General features: G+C 39.4%; 1 protein-coding gene across 11 annotated transcripts in view; it reads right to left on the bottom strand.

Moving 5' to 3' along the window:
• The window catches only part of LOC122553704 (alpha-(1,6)-fucosyltransferase), a 747,121-nt gene that overhangs the window by 591,392 nt on the left and 134,101 nt on the right, over nt 1–21,628 (bottom strand). Inside the window, exon 3 of one of the 11 annotated variants that reach the window (XM_043697905.1) lies at nt 9,455–9,507. The exons of the other annotated variants lie outside the window; for them this stretch is intronic. The gene's annotated coding sequence lies outside the window, so the exon portion shown is untranslated. The remainder of the gene's footprint in view (nt 1–9,454; nt 9,508–21,628) is intronic. 11 annotated transcript variants of the gene reach the window in all.

Raw genomic sequence — 21,628 nt, 5'->3', positions numbered from 1 at the left:
TGGGGACGGAGGGAGTGAACGTTGAACATTGGGGACGGAGGGAGTAAACGTTGAATATTGGGGACGGAGGGAGTGAACGTTGAACATTGGGGGTGGAGGGAGTGAACGTTAAATATTGGGGACGGAGGGAGTGAACGTTGAACATTGGGGGTGGAGGGAGTGAACGTTAAATATTGGGGACGGAGGGAGTGAACGTTGAACATTGGGGATGGAGGGAGTGAACGTTGAACATTGGGGACGGAGGGAGTAAACGTTGAATATTGGGGACGGAGGGAGTGAACGTTAAACATTGAGAGTGGAGATAGTGAAATGTTGAATTTTGGGGATGGAGGGAGTGAAATGTTGAATTTTGGGGATGGAGGGAGTGAACGTTGAATGTGGTATGGTGGCAATCAAGCAAGCTGCTTCGTCTTGTTGGATGTTAAGATACTCATGTGTTTTTGAAGCTGGACTGATTCAAACGATCAGAGAGTATTCCATCTTACTCCTGACTGTGACAGTAGGCAGGATATGAATTACTGAATTCCAAATCTCCGACATTGTCTTGAGCTACAACATTTGCATGGTCAGTTTTTGGTCAAAGATAATCTGCATTATGTTTACAGTGGAGGATTCAGCAATGGTAATTCTATTAAATAACATGGGATGGTGGTTGGATGGGGATAGTTATTGCCTGGCACTTGTGAGACAAATGTTATTTGCTACCCATCAGGCAAAGTCTTAATGATATCCAGATCTTGATGCATGTGGACACAAACTGCTTCAGTACAGACTAAAGACTGAAATCTTTATCACTCCCAACTTCACCTTAAATTCCATTCTTTCCTTTCCATCAAGTTAAATCATACTAGCTTCACGAATTGGTGCATTAAATCTTTGCTTGCCTAATGCGCAGCATAATGATCTAACTTGTATTTAAACAGATCTTTTAATCATAAAAATGTTACTGAATTATGTGGACAGTTTCACACAGCTGAAATGACAGATCAAGTCTTCCATGACAAAAAGGTTTTTAAAAAAGAAATTGTACTTGCATTCAAGAGAATGCAAAAAGAGAAATAGTGTGGAATCCAGATGAATATTCATTTACACCTCAATCAATATTTCCATTTCTTTCAGCAATACATCAGAAGTATTCAAGGGCAACTAAGCAGTTTCTATTCACTCAGTGAATCGAACTATTTCCAAGTTTTGAGGGGCCCAACTCCTCAATCATGCAACAGAACATTGGAGCTGAAGATTATGACTCATTGGAAGGTGAGACACATGGAAGATCATTGATCTAACAAAAGACAATCTGCTCAGAGGCTTCCTAGAATGCAGGCAGTTATAAAATACAAACTTGACTTGAAATCATCCCTTCAGCAGCTAAATTTCAAGCTATTTCCTGGCAACCATTAAAAACAGATATTGGTGGTTGCACACTTTGTAAAAATGTATAGGAATAGTGGAATTGTAAGCATGGTGCATCTGGTGCTATTTATCTAGAGACAAGATAACTCTTAAGTTGTCCTGCTAACCTGATGGAACTTAATGGATGGTATATTTTGGAACCAGGGATTGACTGCTCTTTGTTCTGGTTCAAATACATTTTCCAGCCATCAAACCAACAGGCTAAAATTAGAAAGCAAAATGTTTGTTGCTCTCATTTTCTGACACAGCAGAGGAATCAATGGAACCTCACCTTGCCTCTGTATTTAGCATAAGTCAAAAACAAACATCAGGTCTGCTGAAGTTTTAGCAAAGTTGAGCAGGTCAGTGCAAACCTTCCAGCATACCCCAACATCTTCTCCTGCAATTTCTGTCATGAACACATACTGACAGTTTCACTGCTTTATTGATTGCAAGCACTTCAACAGCACGTTGGCTAGTATAGAAAATCAACATCATAAACATGAAGCCAATCCTCCTGCAAAGGTCAGTCTCATTTCTCATTCTGTTTGCAACTCACCTTCTTTCACTATAACTCTTACATCAGGACAAACTGGGTTGTGTCCTCCAAAAACGAATAAACACCAAAACCTCTTCACTTACAGTATTAGAAATCAGGAGCTACTGGTTCAGTGAGGATACAATGCGTTAACTGTTCCAGTCACTGCTTAGCAGTGACAAACAAGGGCGACCAACTTTGCTGCAATTACCTTTGAAGCACTGAAGTTGCCCAAAACAATCTCAAACCCTTTATCACCTCTTCAATAGTTAGGACTTGCCCTGAGAGTTGCAAGGAACAGGTTTGGATGAGCAGCTCTCTCACTGTTAAATGTATGTGCAAGAATGAGAAAACAGTAGTCAAACATCAATGGAAGTACATGTGCTTTCAAGCATTTCTGATCATGATGCATCCCTTCGAGAGTGTGTGCTTGTCTGTGTGTGTATGTCTGTCTGTGTGTGTGTGTGTCATATCTATCTCCCTTTCTCATCAATAGCTTCCCTGGGGCACAATTCTATTTCTCTTGCTTCATTTTGTTCACAAATAAAGTTGAGTAAAAGGAGGACTTATTTCAAAACAGCATTCAGGTAAAACAGGATCACAATTCCCAGACACTGAATGCTATATTCAAAGAGATGCCAATTCATGATGAATGTCATAGAGATTGCAATGCTTCATTTTCAGAAGAAATAGGTCCCACTCTCTGCCTTTGTGAATTCACACAAGTAATATTGACTGCTCACTTCGGAGAATTGAATATTGCACCAGCAGTTGCATCGCTTGGATTGCTTAAGATGTGTCAAGCACATTGCAAGTCAATTACAAATCTAAAATATTGGCCATTTGTGGGCAGCATCAGCAGATTTAGGAGTATTTATAATGATAGCTCATTGACTGTCATTAAATTAGTGCTGAACACAGCATGCCGACACAGATTGAGCATTCACTATGAATAAAGTAAGTAAGGTTATTTGTACCCAAAGGGTTTTGCATTTTCTCTGTGGTCAGAGCTGTAAAAACCATTTCTGACCTATGTTCTTCAGGGCCTGCTCTCAGCCCGAGTGCAGGAAGAGCTGTACCTATGTACTTGTGTTATTGTTGATAGCAAATTCCTTTTGGGGATGTGAAAATGTACACAGAATAGGATATTCTTCCTGTCTCACCATGATTTAACTTGTGTTTCTGGTAAGCCCAAAGAAGGGAGGCATCACAGGTGTCTTCCACATAGCTTCCAACCTCCTCAGTAATTCTAACTTGTGACCAACACAATGCTCAAATCATGAAGCTTTTCCCCAAACATTGCTGCCTGAATGTTAATATTTTTCAGTGTTTCTGTGGGAGAAATTACAACATAATTTTTTTAAAAAAAGAAAAAATGCACTACTTATGCTCAATTCTGTGGGCAGGACAAAGGACACCGCTATGGTCAACCTAACACAAGAGCTCTTCACCTAAAGCAGACCAACAATGAGATCCATCAAAATGAAGGAAACCTTTTGAAAAACTGACCAAAAGTTTTTTTTTAAAGAGAGTAGACTGTGCACTGCTCACACTCAGAACATTTAGATGCATCCAACTGAAACGGATACATTGTAAACTTATCACTCCCATCCAAAGAGACCCATTTTTGGTTCCTGTAAATGACTCAGAACATCAAACATTACAGTGCAGAACAGACCCTTCGGGTCTCGTGCTGCGCAAATCTGTGAAACCAATCTAAAGCCCATCTAAAGCCCATACTATTCCAGCATCATCCATGTATTTATCCAATGACCATTCAAATGCACTTAAATGGGGTGAATCCACTACTGTTGCAGGCAGGGCATCTGACGCCTTTACTACTCTGAGTAAAGAATCTTTCACTGACATCTGTCCATTATCTATCACCCCTCAGTTTAAAGCTATGTCCCCTCATGCTAGCCATCGCCATCCGAGGAAAAAGGCTCTCACTGTCCAACCTATATAATTCTCTGATCAACTTGTATCTCTCTATTAAGTCACCTCTTGACCTGCTTCCCTCTAATGAAAACAGCCTCAAGTCCCTCAGCCTTTTCTCATAAGACCTTCCCCTCCGTACCAGGCAACATCCTGGTAAATCTCCTCTGCACCCTTTCCAACGCTTCCAAGTCCTTTCTAAAATGCGGCGACCAGAACTGCGCGCAATACTCCAAGTGCGGCCGCAATAGAGTTTTGTACAGTTGCAACATGATCTCATGGGTCCAAAACTTAATCCCTCTACTAATAAAAGCTCGTGCACTATACACCTTTTTAACATTCCTATCAACCTGGTGGCAACTTTCAGGGATCTATGCACATGGACATCAGAGATCTCTCTATTCACCCACACTACCAAGACTCTTACCATTAGCTCAGGACTCTGTATTCCTGTTGCTCCTTCCAAAGTGAATCACCTCAGACTCTTCCACATTAAACTCCATTTGCCACCTCTCAGCCCAGCTTTGCAGCTTATCTATGTCCCTCTGTAACCTGCAACATCCTTCGGCATTCTACCGACTTTACCAACTTTAGTATCATCTGCAAATTTACTAACTTATTCTTCTATGCGCTCATGCAAGTCACTTATAAAAATGACAAACAGCAGTGGACCCAAAACAGATCCTTACAGTACACCACTAGTAACTGAACTCCAGGATGAACATTTCCCATCAACCATCACTTTCTGTCTTCTTTCAGCTAGCCAATTTCTGATCCAAATCGCTAAAACACCCTCAATCCCATGACTCCACATTTTCTGGAATAGCCTACCATGGGCAACCTTAACAAATGTTTTACTGAAATCCATACACACTATATGAACTGCTTTACCCTCATCCACCTGTTTGGTCACCTTCCCAAAGAATTCAACAAGGTTTGTAAGGCACAACCTACCCTTCACAAAACCATGCTGATTATCCATAATCAAATTATTAATTTCTAGATTATTATGAATCCAATCGCTTATAACCCTTTCCAAAACTTTGCCCACAATCAAAGTAAGCCTTATTGTTCTATAGTTACCAGGGTTGTCTCTACTCCCCTTCTTGAACAAGGGGACATTTCTTTCAGTCTTCTGGCACAATTCCTGTAGACAATCATGACAAAGATTAAAGCCAAAGGCTTGGCAATTTCCTCCCTGGCTTCCCAGAAAATCCTAGGATAAATCCCATCAGGCCAAGGGGACTTATCTATTTTCACACTTTCCAGAATTGCTAATACCTTCTCCTTGTAAACCTCAATCCCGTCTAGTCTAATAGCCTGTATCTCAGTATTTTCCTCAACAACATTGTCATTTTCTAGTGTGAATACTGATGATAAATATTCATTTAGCGCCTCTCCTACCCCTTCAGACCCATGCATAACTTCCCATAACTGTCTTTGACAGGCCCTCACCTTAGTCGAGTCATTCTTTTATTCCTGATATACCTATCGAAAGCCTTAAGGTTTTCCTCGATCCTATCCGCCAAAGATTTCTCAAGTCCCCTCCTGGCTCCTCTTAATCTCTCTTTTGGTCCTTCCTGGCTAACTTGTAACTCTCAAGCGCCCTAACTGAGCCTTCGTGTCTCATCCTAACATCAGCCTCTTTCTTCCTCTTGACAAAAGCCTCAACTTCTTCAGTAAACCATGGTTTCCTCGCTCAAACCACTCCTTCCCTGCCTGACAGGTACATACCTATCAAGGACACACAGCAGCTGTGCCTTGAACAAGCTCCACATTTCAAGTGCGCACATCCCCTGCAGTTTCTTTCCCCATCCTATTCATCCTTAATCTTGTCTAACTGCATCATAATTGCCTTTCACCCAGCTATAACTCTTGCCCTGCACTCTATACCTCTCCCTTTCTATCAATAAAGTCGACGTAACTGAATTGTGATCATTATCGCCCACCTCCAAATCTAACACCTGGCCTGGCTCATTACCCAGTATCAGGGGACAGGAACGGTTATTGCAGGTTCCAGGGTTTAGATGTTTCAGAAAGAACAGGGGAAGTGGTACAAGAGGGGGAGGTGTGGCATTGTTATTCAAAACCAATTCTCCTTAGCAATAAGGAGATGCAATTTTTCAGGGGCTATTTGATTAAACACATGACTAAACATGCTCTAAATTTAAAAACAAAACATACTTCAATCTACAATGAAAATAATCTGTGAATGGGTCAACCTACAATCTGGAGATAGAAAGAAGCACAATAGGTTCAATGGTTTGCGTAACAAAATTTTGCTTTCTGTAGAAGCAACTTTATCTTTCCATTTTTGACAAACACAAATTGTATTCTAAGAATGGGAATGTGTGGTCTAATCATATACAAGAGCTCAAAGTTCTCCTGATCTGTTTGCAAGTTCAGCTTTGTACTTCAATGCAAAAGTAACTACTTTCAGGTGGAACTAAAATATTGTATTTTGGCATTTCGAACATAATTAATAACGTTATATACCATTGTACGAAGGACGAATTGAATGAATTGAATTGAATTTATTGTCACGCGTACCGAGGCACAGTGAAAAGCTTCGTCTTGCGAGCAATCCAGGCAGATGACAGAGTTAAATAGCATAGACAAGTAAATAATAGGTAAACAGTGGCAAAGTGCAAAAGTGCACAGTGGTACATAAGTTTTGCACTATGTGCAGCAGGATTGACACAACAGAGTTAAAATAAATTCATGTCTTAGACAGATACAAATACATTAATAAATTCTCATCAGTAAACTAAAAGGGAAAAATGAACCAGCTCCATCTTAGAAACAAAAGACAAATGTCCACTTATCCATACAATGAACACGGGTACTCAAGCATTCACAATAAGCCATACTTAATCCACTATATACTCTTTGGCAGAAACATGGTTAGTTTAGTGTGTTCTTTGGTACCATTTTTTTCTGTCCCCCTTCCAATGCTGGAATTGCTCCAGATTAGATTTTAAAAAACATTAAGTTCAGAGAGAATTTGATTTCAGCATTTTGCTTTTAGCTGTAGGGGGTGTCCAGGACCCAACTCAAACCTGCCTCAGGACTGCATTGCTGCTACATTTATATCCTGACTGTAGGTCAGTGTCACCAAGATGCCAATGCTAGTTCAATGAGTTCTTGCAAGATAATACTTCTCCACTGGGGACCAGATGCCATATCAGGATATTTCCATTTCCTAGGCAATTCCCGCAGGGTCAGCCGAATCAAGATTCCCACATGATCCATACTTTAAATTCCAATTCACCCGATAGAAAGTCTTCCACTTAAGCATTTCACTGACTGAATGAACAGTTGTCAAGGATATGGAGTAAAGTGGGTAAATTGCATTGAAATGCACATTAGCTATCATTTACACATTGAGGGAATACAATGCAAGAGGCTGAATTCATTTTATTTCCCATGTGCTTTCATCCAACTTGAAGGATTGAGGCAAATCCAATTGCTAAATAGTCCACAGTGTTTAGATCTCTAAACACTGCTATCTTATTATACAAGTGTGCCAATGTATTTTAATTCATTAATAATCTCCATGCTGCAGAAATACACAAAGCCTACAGTTTTCCCCAAGAAAGATTTCTTTTCTCCTTCAGGATAAGAAGCAACATGCATTCAGCTTAATCCTTTTTAATAGATATCCAACAATTGCTCCATCTCTTTATAACAAGACGCCGATGGAAACTATTCATGGGAAATGTCTGCGCTCAAAGTACTCGACAAGGAAACAGACTTGCCTGAATGACTCTGGATTATAATATGTTGCAAAACAGGGATAGAATGGCTCAAACTGAATCAAAGAACTGACTGTAAATAAAAAAAATTAAAAATAACAATAAACCTTTTCTGGGCAGGCTACAAGAAAGCTTGTTCTGTGCATCTCCAGCTGAAGCCTTCAATTGCCATTTCTGTTCTTGTTTCGCTAAATTGCCTTTTATGTTGCTCCAAAGCCTCATAAAAGTTGTTCAATATATCCTTCCTCTAACTTCTTCCTCCTCACTGTGAAAACTGATCACACTTTCCTATTCCAATCCTGTTTTTCCCGACGGCTACCAAATTCTACTTTCCTCTTATCATTGTCAGACATTAAATTCAATCTTAAAACGGGATGGACTTCCACAATCTTAACTTTCTGTTCTTTTCAACCAAGAGAGCTCTATAAGCCTTAACCCAAACCAGACACATGACACTGAAGAGCTGAACTAATGGTAACCTAAGATACTGCAGTGTACTGTGCATTTTATCAAGGCAAAACAAGACTCAGAGGAGGCCTTAATTCATTACACTGAAAATAACATGCAGCAACTTGCAAATCTTGATTGGGTGGGAAAACAGAATGTTGTGGAATAAATTCTAAAAATGCTACATAATCGTAGAATCTCTGCAGTGGATTAAGTCCATTTGGCCCACTGAGTCCACACCAACCCTGCGAAGAGCATCCCACACAGACCCAACTTCCTACCCTATCCCTATAACCTTGCATTTCCCATGATTAATCCACCTAGCCTACATATCACTGGACACTATGGGCAATTTAGCATGGCCAATCCACCTAACCTCTGGACTACGGAAGAAAACCAAAGCACCTGGAGGAAATTCACACAGACATGGGGAGAACATGCAAACTCCACACAGACTGCCGTCCAAGGATGGAATCGAATCCGGGTCCCTGGTGCTGTGAGGCAGCAGTGCTAATCACTGAGCCACCGTGCTGCCCATATAATCACATGCAACAATTCAGAACCTTCCTGATCCTTGGCATTCAAAACAAAAAAAAGTGAAGAACCACGGATGCTGGAAATTGGAAACAAAAATCAGAAATTGCTGCAAAAACTCAGCAGGTCTGGAAGCATCTGTGGACAGAAAACAAAATGACCATTCGAGTGGCCCTTCTTTAGAATGGGTAACCTAGGCTACACTCTTGTTCTTATCAGGAGTTATCCCTGATCTCAGAAACTGCCCATACTACAAGTTAGCATAGGATAAGCGGCACAGCGAGGTAAAAAGAAGGAAAGATCAAAAAACAAATAGAAGGATAAGCATAACTGGAGTTATAAATTATGCAGGTTAACCACACTGCAATAGATACCAATGGGCACTAAAACCAATTTATATTCAAAAGCAGTGCACTCAAGAATATTAACTGGAAGAACATTCTTCCTTGTGATATGGGATTAACATAGCTGTCTCGCTACACTTTATGCATTCGCGTTATCAATTCTATTTCGACAATATACCTACTGGTGCTTAAACGCCACAGCTGGCTGTATTGTATGCCTTGTGAAAAAGTGTGTTTTTAAATTATGCATCACCATTCAGTGAGAGTGTAACAACATAAGCACAGTGGGAATATTACATTTCTACAAATACATGCAATTTCAGAGGAATCATAAAACACTTCATATTAAAAAGGTAGCCAAAACGTCAGGGTGTTTCGGTTAGTCTTAAAGTTGGAACAGCAAAATCAGGTCTTATGGAAAATCTTCAAGCCAATCAATTTATTTTAAAAGAAATGTATTCATCTCCTAACGACATAGTTGAGTTTAACAGATAAAGTAGTGGAAGTACCTGCCATCAAATCAATGGCCTGACAAAGGATGCTGCTTCTGAAATCAATAATCCTAAAAGGAATCAAAAGAATAAACGTTAAAAAAATTCTGATGATAAAATTTGATTTTATATCAAAGAACTGTATGTCAGACAAATGAAAACTCAAGTTAATTTACACAGGCATTTACTGGCTAGAAGTGTTGAAAATGAGCAAAACTACCTGCATGTTTCCTGTAAAAATACCAACCATGGTGCTGAGACAGGAACACAACTCCAACAGTCTCCCACAGGAAACTGGGATAAATCTGAACCAATCTGGAAGCAAAATGCATGAATAATTGAGTTCTGTGAAATTCCACAACTCAACAGTCACCATTTACTCTCTCTCTCCTCCACTGCCCTTGCAAGTGATATAATTCTTTGCACAATTAAGGAAATGCAGGTATCTTTGCAAACTAGCAGCATTAAAACAAAAGGGACCAATAAAGCACATGGCAATCATTTGTAACTGTAGTTATATGGGTGAACAACAAATTTATACAAGTTTGTTCTAAGTTGTTCTATTATAACAAATAGCAACAGCAAGATCTTTTGAAGGAACAAAAATCATTCATTTACACACCGGACAATGTCTATTAAAGACCCAGCGTATGATAAGTGTCAGCTGTAGTTCAGTTGATCGGACTCTTGTCTCTGAATCACAACCACCTGCAAGTTCCCCTCAATGCTACACCCCACTTGAAAACTTACCTTCAATGTTGCTGAGCCAAAATCCTGGAACGCCTGCTCTCCCAGCATTGTGGGTGTACCTACGCCAAATGGATTGCATTAGTGCAAGAAGATAGCTCATCACTAACTTCTCAAGACTAACTTCGAATTAGTAAGAAAGCCAACAATGCCTACTGCCCGTCAATGAACAATAATAAAGATGCCAGGCTCAAGTCCTCCTTTGGCACTCAAGCATTAAAATGAAGGTTAACATTGCATTGCAGAACTGAGGGAGCATGCTGTGCTGTTTAATGTGTCAATTTTCAAATGTTATGTTAAATCACAGTCATGTTTGGAGATTCCATACCATTATTTCAAACAAACGCTAGTTATGCCCAGTGATTTGGCGAATACATATTTCTCAATCAACATCAGCAAATATCAGATTGGCTGGTTGAGGTTGAGGGTTTGCTGCTTTGCAATGATTACTGAGTCATTGGTATGTTCAAACAACAATGAGTTTACAAAATATTACCGAACATCTGCAAGTCTCCATAACTGGATCTTGCATCTCTGAAGTCTTGAGCATTCTCTCTCATCTCAGTCATACGTGCACCGGCATCATAATGGGAGCTGTTATTTACAGAGTCCCACATTAACCCTTACAAACCACAATCCCACAGGAGCTATGCTTCAAAAGGGCTGCCTTGAGCATATGGTGCTTTATGGCACTTGTTGACTATATAAACATGAGCCTTTTTTTCCTCTGGAAAACTTGTCAAAATTGTTCTACTATGACAAATTATCCTCAACAAGGGCAGACACAAGCGACAGATTCCCAGCACATTTTGCACAATTCTTTTGTGTGTGGTGCTCAAATTCAAATTAAAAATGTTTTTTTTAAATGAAAAGGAGAACCTTGGCTTATTTGCAAGTCTATTTATGCCAACTGGTATGTTTAAGCTTCTTCTTGGTACTGCATTTTAGCCTTTAAAATTCCTGGCATGAGTTGACATCTTGTATGGAGTGCCCCTGTTGCGATACTATTAAGTACTGCACTACTGACCTCACAAATAGAGAATACAGCCTACAGCCAAACATTCACATCCCTGTTATCACAGCAGGAAGCACCACAAAACAAACCATCTGCTCCCACGCTGCTTCTCACAAGCAGAAATAAAGTATATCTGATGAGAGAGCTGGTAGGGATACAGGCATATATGGAAATAGTTCTTCTTTCAAAACAAATGATTAGGAAGTATTTCAGCAGAATATCACTCCCTACAAGATTTAACATGGAGGTGCTCCACAGATTCCAATATGTCCTGAGTCCCCCCAGGCAGTTGGAAGGTGATAAGAGTTCAACTGACAGCTGAGAAAATAACCTATTAAATGTAAAGGTCACTTGTCCAACTCCAGAGAAGTCCAAAGGAAACTAAGAGAAGGAGGTTCCTGCTATCCTTTGAAAGCAAAGTTTTAGCCAGCACTGCTGACATGGAGTTTAATGAGGCCTGTACTACAACTGAATCTCTCTTTCGATGCATTATGCATTGAAACCCAAGCAACTCTGAAAGAAAGATAAAACAGAATATTATATGGATCTGTGAACGAAGAGAGAGGGGAAAAAAAATCAAGTGTGCTAAGTGCTGACAAATCAAAAAGGAAGTGCTCTCAGTGTGAGAGACACAGAGGTTTAACATCTTCAGTACACACAGCCAAAGCATTCTGCCTATCAAGGTGCACAAGACCCAAACTTCCCAATTTCCTCACACTTGCAATTCACCTTCAGTTGTCAAGTAAACTCCCTTTTGCATCAAGAAACCAAGATTCCTCAGTCAGTGCAGAGTTTTCAGACCTCAGCAGGAAACTGAAAATTGGTCTCAGGGTCCCTTAAGTTAGGAACGGAACAGTCAGCAAGGATTCCTGCTCATAAGACACACTAACACGTTCATCTATCTGGATCTCAGTTCGGATACCAACCACACCTGGATAGTCAATAGGCTTGTTTATGAAGAATGACCAATTGAGCAAGGTGCGAGACAGTAGACAATATGCCCCAATTCTTGAATTATTCAAAATTGCACTACATTGTGGCAACAATAAAACCTTTTCATTGAATACAATAAAATACAATATTGTATTCTTACTGTGAAATACAGGTGACAATGAAATCATTCATTCATTCAAGACTGGATGTTTGGTAACAGGCCTAGAGTTTTATGCTTTGGTCTCCCTCCATTCTTTAACGGTGCTTTTCCGATCCACTAAGAGCTCTTCAGAATTTAGGGAATTGTGGCTTTTGATTTAAGGTTACAGACCTGAGGTGTTAATTGAGTCTGATCCGCTGAGTAATTCCACCATTTTCTGTTTCCGTTTTTTCTCTGCTGTTTTAGGAAGCCTTTTTTGAAAAGCTGATTTGCACAACTGACTCAATCCTAGTAGACTGGGAAGCTTACAGATAGAATTTTTAACTATGACTAGGTAAAGTTATCAGTTATTTCAATCTCCAAGGTTATCTTGAGTGAATCACTATTAAGCAACCAATATTGGTCGGCATGGCCAAGTTGGACCGAAGGGTATGTTTCCAAGCAGTACATCTCTATGACTCTAAAGCAGAATTAATGTTTCGAGTCCAGTGACTCTTCACCAGAAGTTTGAGGATGAGGTTCTGTTTTAGAGTCACTGGACTCAAAATGTGAGCTTTGCTTTCTTCCCACGGGCGCTGTCAGACCTGCTGAGTTGCACTAGTAATTTGTTTTTTTTCCCAGATCTCCAGCATCCGTTGTAACCATATTAACTCTTAATTTATTTGTCGTTATTGGTGATTTTGATTATGGTTGTGTGTGTTTGGAATTAGGAAGATCTAGCTACCTCTGACAGATATTGCAACATTAATTTCTGTTCAACTGAAATAGGGCGATACATTAACTATGAGAAACAGCATATAGGACAAAACAACATGGAGAGACACCTATATACAATATTCTTAATGATCAATCATACGTGAACAATATCCCCACATACAGCAGATTGGGAATAATTACATTTCACCACTTTTCAATTTAAAAATTTGTCCATTTTGTGGAGTTTAAAAGGAAGCCTTTAGTAGCAACATTCCCACCTTTATCCAAATGTAATAAACATCAAAATAGAGGGAGAAACAAAGTCTTATCAAAATGGTTGCTGCTTTTCCTCAGTACAAACAGGACACAAAATAATCAACAAAACTGTCATGCCTATTCCACAAGGGAGGATATTCTCCCAGTTAAGTTTGGCACAGCGATGCATTGCTCAAACTTGTAGTATCCAGCACAATCTTCCTTTCAAATCAGTGCAATTTCAGAGGGATAGTGAAATGTCCCAGTTTTCCACCGATCTAAGTGGTTACATCAGTTGATCCACTTATGAGAGAGTTTGTGCTGCCTCCACTCCTCAGTCATTGTGTGGCACAGTTGATTCTACAAGATTCGTGATGACAATAAAGCTGTAATTATTTCTCCCCCTAATGGGAGTTATCATCACAGCAGCCACTTCACTAATACTTATTCATATCACATTGGTCCCTTCACTCAGAATTACAGAACTGTTACAGTACAGGAGGAAACCATTCAGTCCATCATGATTGCACCAACTTCCACAAAAAAAAGCTGAAATAAAACAAAGAACTAACTGCACATGCTAAAGATCTAAACAAAAACAGCTATTGCTGGACAAACTCAGCAGGTCTGGCAGCATCTGTGGAAAGAAAGCATAGTTAATGCATTCTCAGGAAAGGTCACAGTTTAATTCACTTCCCAAAACAAAATGCTTCAATTTGAACTTGACTTCACTCCTCTCCAGACCTTAAACACTTCCTGCTTGAAAAAGTTCTCTCATATTATTTATCCTTTTTTTGCCAATTACTTTCTATCTGTGCTTGCTTTTTCTCAATCCTTTCACAAGTGTCCAGTTCCTTCATTACTTTGGACACCTCTGTCAGATCTCCTCTCGGCTTTTTCTTCCAAGGAATAATGTCCCAAATTCTCCAATCTATCTTCATTCCTGAAGTTCATAAACCCTGGGACTCTTTTTGTGAATCCTTTCCACAGCCTGTCCAATGTGCTCACATCCTTCCTGAAGTGCCACATTTAGAACTGAACAAAAATGTTCTAGCTGAGGCCAAACTGGTGCCTAATAAAAGTTCAACATCACCCCTCTGATCTTGTACTTCATGCCCTGTTTATAAAGCCCTGAAGGACTTATGCCCAAAACACAATTCTCCTGCTCCTTGGATTTTGCCTGACCAGCTGTGCTTTTCCTGTACCACACCCTTTGACCCAGTCTATAAAGCCTACAATTCTGTGTGCTTATTAAAAAGTGTCTCAGCCCACCCTGTCATCTTCAATGCTTTATGCTGATATACACACAGAGTAAATTTGCTCCTGCACTCTTTAGCAATGTACCTATTATTTTGTACAGCCTCTCAACATTCTGACTATGACCATCTACCTAACATGCTCTAAGCAGGGCAATACTCTACTCAGAGTGATTGTAATCCCAACGACTTAAGGTCACACAGTAATGATTCAGTCAAATCCTGAAGAGAGCAAAGAATCATTTACCATCGTTCTATGGAGGTCACAGGTTGATAGCCCAGCACTGAAAATGGGCTCTAAAACAGATTCAAACTGGATCCAAGCTTTATACCTGCCAGCGTCCAAGAACAGAGTCAAGAAAGAAACAGATAGCTTTCTAAACACTAAAGGCATCAAGGAGTATGGGGAGAGCGGGAGCTTGGCACTGAGATCATGGACTAACCATGTTTATATTGAATGGTAAAGCATTAATGGCCTGACAAAGACATTTCTTGCTCCTATTTTCCATGTATCTATTCTTCTGGTCATTTTCTTAAAGATAATTCCTTTAGCAGTTCAGGGCTTTCCTTGCAATGCCCATAAGCCAGACCATTGTCATCAGCTGTGAATTTGAATATACTCTTCCCCCATTCCCAAAATGAATTGACAAGTCACTGATATTAGCACTATTCTGAAAAATCCCCCTTACTACAGTTACCAACTTCAAAGCAGCTGCTCATCAACCATTACCAGCTATTTAGAATACCTGATCACCAAATCAATCATTCTCTCTTTGACTGAGTTAACAGCATCCTGTTTGAAAACATCTAATAAATGTATTTATTTCTAATTTCAACTGCAATGTTGCTCCTAATCAGCCAGTTAAAATCTGCTATTAACAATTTCTTTTCTTTTTGGGTTTTCTTGACTTACATACAAGCAGATTCCTTCAGGGAAGCATCGCCATCAAGTAATTTATAAATAAACGTGCCCAATATTTAGCACCTTCCCCTGCTGTTTCTATACCTGTAGTGAGTGATTTCATCACTTGATTACATTTACTTAAATCATTCTTTCCTAGTCCCACAATGGAACTTAATACAGAACGAAGGAACTCGTAGTGTAGAGATTGCAATTTGCTAGCTGTTAATACTAATGATTAGTTTCCATAGCAGCACACTTAGCATTGCTCCATTTGATTAAGCTTTCCAAGTTTAAACTTGCTGAGATTACGGAGCTTGAAAATATAATTGAAAGAAAAATAGGGAAAAACTGTTTCTTTGCAGTTATTTTTCCTTATTTCGCAAAGTTAGAGGGTCATCAACAGCAAGCAGGATTGCTGTCGACATTGAAACTCGCAAAACATGGCAGCAAGCATCTAACCAGTGAAATAAAATCATTGAGCTCATGTGTTTCAATGCAAGATATAAAAAATATGTGGATTACCCCCTGAGTTCAGCAGTCATTTAATAGCATTCGAAGCAGAGGTCAGAACTGGATACTCTATTGCCTTACCATCAGGCATGGATTATTAATAACCATTGTTTATCAGCAACTTCCAAGTTTGGCTTATGCCTGTGTACGAACTGAAAAACCTATACTGAAACAACATCCACCACAAATGAAAGCAAAAAAAAAACTTGAGTGGCTAAATTCAACAACAAGATTAATCCTATCCACAGAGATGCAATTTCAGTCAGCAAACATGAAACATCATGGCTGGCTTTAATGTACTGCCATAAGGTACCAAAGCCTTTCAGCTTTTCCCTCATATCTCTTTAGTTTCTCAACATCATTTAACTAACTGATATCTATGCACTGAATTTGGCAATGAAAGACTTTCAGAGAAGGGTTTTATTCTGAATCTATAATTTAGCGCACACACCAGTTTCCACACTTCCCTGCTGGACTTTGACCCCATCCTATGAAGCCTGCTCTACTAGGGAAGAGCCCATCTCCTTTCTTTCCAAAAATATTAACAGGCTTTCAATTCAACAATTATCCAATTAGTTAAATTATAAACAATGCCCAGAAGACAACAACAAAAAAGAAGGGGTGAACAAGGAAGAAGGTCTAAATCAAAGTAGAGGATAAATTGGAGGACAGTCCAGCCCATGCAGCCCATCTCTCTCGGAAAACTTTGAGGGTACCACTGGACACTGCATGCTCCCTCATCAAGGACACATGGGCGTAGACGTAGCTAATGCAAGACAGGCAGTCCATCCCCCAAGAACTCCACTCTTCTGTTTTGTGACCAACCAAACTAACTAATTAAACGAAGTAAACGGGAATGATTAACAAACTCTACCCACCACCAGGGATCATGCAATGCAAATTCAGCTACATTTTTTAAAAAAATAACCTACCACCAAATCACTTGTTTGACAAACTGAAGATTTAACACTGACAAGTAACTGCCTACCAGTGGAATATCAGCAAACTAGGGAGGGGTAGGAAGAGAGGGAGGGGACTAAATAAAGATGGAGTTGAGAGTAGGGTGGATGGTGAACTCAACTCTTTCTTTTTCCAGTCAATTTTTCCAGACATATTATGACATGCCTGGCGCAGAAAGGACTTGGACTGAGGCTTCCTGACCAAGAGTTAAAACACCACTGCACCACAATAGCCCCCTTTACTTTCAAAACAAAGATATTCAGGTCCTCGAGCCTGTTCTGTTACCATTCAGTGGGATCATAATACTTTTAAATCAACTGTTCAGAAATCTCATTACACAAATCAGGGCAGCGCAGAAACCTTCAAGCCCCGAGGCAAGGACACCTTTCCTTTTAAATCCACATGATCAAAGACATTGTGACACAACTGGAGCAGGTGAGACTCTAGTCCAACCCTCCTGGCCCACACATAGGGACACTACCACTGCAACGTGAGCCTTGATATTTTCAAATCAACCTACTCGGAGATTGTTATAAATCTCAAGAGCAGGTGGGAATTTAAACATGAACCTGTGAGCCTCTCCCTGCTCTCAATTCCGAAGCTGTTCCTGTTTCTCTTAAGAAGGATTTCTAACACTGACAAACATTTGGCGATATGATGGAACTGGCAGCGAGCACCTTACAATCCTGTACAATAAACACTTCCCAAATAAAAGGGCAGGGGATACAGGAAGAAATGGGGAGAAGCAGCAGAGAGGATAGGCAGAGAAATAAACAACACTTTCAGAAGGTATTAGGGACTGCGTAAAATGCTAAAGGCTCTCCAACTAACTTTGTTCAATGTGACAAACATGGAAACATTAAAAATAGGTCATTTGGCCCTCCAAACCTGTCCCAGCACTCAACGTGATAATGGCTGATCATCCAACACATTACACTGTTCCTGCTTGTTCTCCTTTAAGCCCTTTAGCCAATAGCTTTGTCTAACTCTTTGAAAATATTCAATGCTTTGACCTCAATCACTTCTTGTGACAGCAAATTCTACAGGCTCACCATTCAGAGTGTAAAAATGTCTCATCATTTCAGTCTTAAATGGACTACCATGTATCCTTAGACTGTGATCCCTGGTCATCATGAACATTCTTCCTGCATTGACCATGTCTAGCCCTGTTAAAATTGTATAATTTCTCCAAGGTCCCGCTCATTCTTCTAAATTGCAGTTAATATAGTCCTAATCAATCCAGTCTCTCTTCATCCATAAGTCCCGCCATCCCGGGAATCAGGCCCATAAATCTCATTGCACCCCTCCATAGTCCAAACACCCATCTTCAATGAAGGGGTCCAAAACTACACACAAGATGATCAAAATTGTACAGAAAATGAGAGACTGGTACAGTAATAATAAAAAAAGACACATTTGTCTTGAAGTGCAGCATTAATCCCTAACACAGGGAGTACTCTACGAGCTGAAAATCTTCACATTTATCGTTGGTCATTTTAAACTCATTCATCACCAAGGATCAATTCCAGGATTAATTAGAAACAGCAGAAATAGTAATGTCTGACTCAGCAGGAGCTGACCATAGCAGTTTTTTTTTTGATGACTAGAAGTGGATGAAGCAAGTATAGAAACTAGGAGACATCACTGAATGATGATTTGTGACGTTGGGGAGTGATCGTGTTGTCATGAAGTGGAAGGAACAGTTGTCAGGTGGGACTGTGGAGTAACAATGGAACCCTATTGACAAAGAGTAGCAACACACAAATTAATTCATTTCACTTGAAGAGCTAACTAAAGGCAATTATTAATATTCGTGTTAGAACCAAATTAGAACTGAACAAGGTCTGCAAAGCCAACAATAAAATAATTATGAAGAAGAAACTGAAGGTAAATGAGATAAAAGAAAGAAACAACAAATAAGTTCTCTGCACCAGTCTTAAACAAAGGGAAAAATATCAGAGTTAACAAAGCCAAATGTGACTTATCTTCAGAACTGACTTTAGAAATGGTAGTGATGGATAATAGTTTAAGATATGCCCCCTTACAAGTGAACATACATCTCATCACAACAGGGGCCAGATATTAAAAAGAAGACAGTGCAAACAACATGTTTCCTAGCCAGTCATCCAAAATCAGAGGTGGGGAAAGGGAGGGTCTTAATTTAAGAATGAATTCACCACACGGTGAGGTAATGAGAAAAATAAATTAACCCAAAGGGGTCAACCATGTTAATCATTCTTTACGGAATTTCAAATGGAGACAACTGACATGATAAATATGAGACCCACAGACTTCAGAAAAGTCTCTGTCAGAATGACACATTCAAGATTCTGGAGAAAATTAGGGGGTTGGAATTAGATCAAGTGTGGACAACGTATATTCCACCACGCTCTCCCCCACCCCAAACTGATTAGAAAGACATTAGCAGTAGAGGACATTTTTCGCACTTGCAGATGATACCAAAATAGAAAGCAGAATTAATTATTTGCAAAACTGAAGGGATGTGGCAAAACATAGTAACATTGAATTCTATATCACGCTTTTATCTAAGTGCAAACTAACGCATTTTGGTTAAACGGCAAAAAGCAATGGACATCGACTCAGTCCTGTGGAAGATTAAAAGAGATTTGAGAAGAAACTAACTCAGAACTCAAAAGACACTAAAAGCAGTGCCTCAGGGTGCGATTGTGAATGGAATACTGAAGTTTTATCACCAATGGTAAGGAATAATAAAAGGCAAGAAACCAGGTGATTTTTATAGATATGCCACGAACTCAAAGAGATGCAACTTTCACATTTCTATCTTCTTTTCAAGGAGAGATCAAGCAAGGTGCTTTTAACATCACCCCAGTGAGATCACCCCACTTAGCACTTTTCAATGAAACTGGAGCTTTTCCCCATCCACTTGATTCACCACCATAGAGTCAACATTGGCAAAGACAGAAATACATAAAGCAGAACCCAACATTTAACAAAGAAAGTACAGCCAAATATTTCAGTTGTTGGTTGCTAATAAAGCTGCATAACATGCAATTCATGTAGTACTGGTCTTTTATTCGATTCATTTTTTTTCTAAAAGGGTGATTTTATATGCTTCTTAACTTTGCATATCATATTAATAAATGCGCAGATGAAGATATAAATATAGACAAGAGGCCCTGCCTATTTTGTAATCGACCTTCAAGAAGTTTTAAAGACTTTTTTTCTCCTTTAAAGTTCACCAATTAATGACAACATTTACTCCTTTAGGAGGATTATGGTTAATTACAAAGCAGCACTTACAGTTTGTGTTTCAAATCTCCAGTATCCAAAGGTCTGTGTTATAATTACAAATCAAACCATCATCCCTCAAACTGAAAACTGTGGCTGAGAAAAACATATACGTCAACTAGGAACATCATGGTAAGGAATCTGGAGACTCAACTTCATTACATTACCAGTTAAGACGAGACAAACCAAGCAACTTCTTGTTCCATTGCTTGACGATACCTAGACGATTATACCCCATTTTCAATCACCAATGCTCACCCTACTGCATGCAAGATGCTCTGGGTAAGCATGGGAACAAAACAGCCTCTTGCTTGCGACAACAAAAACATTGCACTAAGTACAAATGGACCTTTGTTGTGGATTGTCCCAGATGGAAGGAACAATTCACAGCCAATATTGCTGAACACAAAGGAATTAAAGCAGAAATAGGGACCGTATAGTAGTAGGGAATTGTGGCACGCTGTTGAAATACTGATTCCTAAAATGCTAGGATTCAATCACACCCTGCAGTAGTCAAAACTTGACATCTGCAGGGAGATTTGATAGTCGGGAAAAGGCCTCAATGTACAATCTTAGTATGGATGTCCTCAATCTCGAGTAGCTTCAGGAGCCCAAGAGTTCAGAATGTATAATTTTGATACCTACTGTGATACAGTGAGAAGGAAGAAAAAGCTAAAAACAAGACTTAGTAGGGTGGCAGGAAATGTAAATACAAAATAAGTCAAACAATCCCATGTGGCACAAACTGCACTGTAATCCTGATTTTAAGAGGGTAATTTTTTTAAGTAAGGAAGTTGGATTTGAACAGTGAAAAGGAACTAGAGTTGATTATTTGTTTACTTTGAATTGACATCACTTCTTGCATTTAATTTTGCCCCTTTTGTTTAAGATATTTTAAAAAGAATCACTTCTGCAAAACATACACAAGTGGTCCCTCTTAGAAAACAGACCAAAAAATAACTTATCACTCCAATCTCCAAGTCCCACTAAATGTGAGATAGCCTTGATGCTGAGTTGATCACAAATCCGCAACTGGAATCTGTATGGAGGAACTGACTGATGCAGATTGTTAGCCAACCGGTCTCAGTTTCAATTATATTCCAAATGAGTTTCTTTAGAATTTGCATTGGGATGTTCAGACATGTCGCTGGAACAAAACAGATTATAAAACTTTCAACAGGCAGGTACGATAACCCTGATGATTGACTTCCATAGGGATTGCTCACTCTGATCAAGATAATTAATTAAGTGCCAAATGTGAATTAGCGTACTTGCAAAGATTTATGATTTCAGTTATCACATCCCTTCCACGTAACAGTACTCAGATGAAAGAATCATAATTAATTCTGCTTATATACTCACAATTTGAAATGCCACTTTGGGAATTAAATCCATCATACTATTCAATTGCCATTTGCTGTTTCGCATCCACTTTTGTATTTACACGATGATCAGTTTATGATTGGCACTCATTTCATTACTCATT

The sequence above is a fragment of the Chiloscyllium plagiosum genome, chromosome 10 (assembly GCF_004010195.1).
Source record: "Chiloscyllium plagiosum isolate BGI_BamShark_2017 chromosome 10, ASM401019v2, whole genome shotgun sequence".
Classification (NCBI taxonomy): domain Eukaryota; kingdom Metazoa; phylum Chordata; class Chondrichthyes; order Orectolobiformes; family Hemiscylliidae; genus Chiloscyllium; species Chiloscyllium plagiosum.
Note: the sequence above shows the minus strand (reverse complement) of the source record. Positions and strands in the feature narration are given on the sequence as shown.